This window comes from Mizuhopecten yessoensis, unplaced genomic scaffold, assembly GCF_002113885.1.
Source record: "Mizuhopecten yessoensis strain PY_sf001 unplaced genomic scaffold, ASM211388v2 hete_36057956, whole genome shotgun sequence".
In the NCBI taxonomy this organism is placed as follows: domain Eukaryota; kingdom Metazoa; phylum Mollusca; class Bivalvia; order Pectinida; family Pectinidae; genus Mizuhopecten; species Mizuhopecten yessoensis.
In genome coordinates, this window is record NW_018483163.1 from 1 (window position 1) to 1739 (window position 1739).

At 34.0% G+C, this 1739-nt stretch overlaps 1 long non-coding RNA gene across 1 annotated transcript; it reads right to left on the bottom strand.

Moving 5' to 3' along the window:
* Positions 1-35: 35 nt before the first annotated feature.
* On the bottom strand, positions 36-1431 carry LOC110444195. Its single transcript, XR_002462210.1, has 4 exons — positions 1349-1431; positions 814-876; positions 336-416; positions 36-125 (listed from the first exon to the last, which is right to left on the bottom strand). It is a non-coding gene; the product is annotated as an uncharacterized LOC110444195 (long non-coding RNA).
* Between the last annotated feature and the right edge of the window lie 308 nt (positions 1432-1739).

The following is a 1739-nucleotide window of genomic DNA, read 5'->3' on the forward strand; positions in this document are numbered from 1 at the left end:
CATCTGTAAGCAGTTCACTCTATATTTACCTGGTGAAGATCTACATAGGAAGGGATAGATTCTGGCTTCTCTTTTGTAACACACTCATACACAATGGAGGACAGAATCTGCAGGAAATCCACATCCTGTTGACAAAATTAAGAATATCCAAAATTAAAATGGCATTTATACTGTAGACCATACAACACACACAACTAAACTCAAAAGTGAATACTTTCTACTGTTAGCATGATTTCTAAGACATTTCACAAGTCACACAGAAACTTTAAAAAAAAAATCTGAATCATGGCTTATGTGGATAAACATTTAAACTTTTTAGAGTTAAATACCAGTACCTTCATATTCTTTGTGTTTAGGAAGTATTCTGTCAGAGCGAGCAGTCTAGGGTCTGAAGTGAAGGCCTTCACTACATCAGGCTGGAACAGAAAATCTGATACTTCAATTTGAAAATATTCACAACAATGGTGTTGATTTGATAACAAATATTTCTAGTTGCTAAGCCTTCATGTAGCAGTTTGTAAAACTGATACAGAACATTGTAACAGTCATTAAAACAAATGACAGACAACATTGGAACAAATATAAATATATTTCAGAAACCAGAACAAACCCGTTGTTTTTTTTTAAACCTCCCACCAAAACCGATTAGACTTCTATAAACACTTTAACAAGGCATTGTATTCATACTTGTTTTGTACTTGTTCCTTCTGTTAAACACATCGTACAAGAGAATCAATGAATCTGATGGATGCTCCCTGAAACACATTTGGCACCGAAAATAACTGTTTTTCTTCGGTATTATTCCCCACTTACCTTTACTGAAGAATGGCTCGAGTGATCACTGGTCAAAGATTTGGCCAACATGCTTCTGTATCCCTAAACACGAAGAACAAACATAACAATCCTTATTTTCAAAAAGTAAGCCTTGAAAGATATATCGCTGTCGACTTTAAAAGGAAAAATGTGTGGCAATCTTTACATAAACCCATATTGTTGACATAAACCTCCCGGTATTTTTGTTAATTTAGGCTGATTGAGATTCATAGTTTGTATAATTGGTTTTAACAATATGCTGCATAAGGTAGGCAGCTAGGTACAAGACAAAATGACTTATTTACACTGTCCTCATTACATATTCTAACAATCAACTTTGACATTGATAATAATAATACTATATTAATATATAATACATATATAGTGCCAAGTGTTTTTGAGATGAAATGAGCTGTAGTTTGGAGTCGCACAGCAAACACATACGACAATGCAAAAGACCTGAATTGAATGAATGTAATTGACTTTGAACTTTGATGTTGTGTAAAGCAAATTTTGTCTTGCTATCAAAGAGTACCTTTGGGTCTTCAACATAGGACAAGTGACCTGCCCGCTGCTTGACGTACAACGTCCCGTTGTTTTGTAACACCAGTCTGTAACCATCAATAAAGTAGATGTAGCAATACAGTACAACGATACAATAACAACTGTGAAGCTGAATGGGATTTCTCAACAACCTCTAAAATGAAAGTTTATGACGTTAATATTGACTGTTCAGGGACTTTCCGTGGTATTTTGGGAATAGCCACAATCATCAAATTGGGAAAATTTCGCGGCATAAAGGGGAAAATTTGGAAAATTTGGAAAACCACATACATGTATTAAAAAATAAATAATCTTAAAACACCAAGTAATACTGTTTTATGGTTTTTAATAGTTACAAAAAGTTAGTAACACTGCAGTTACAC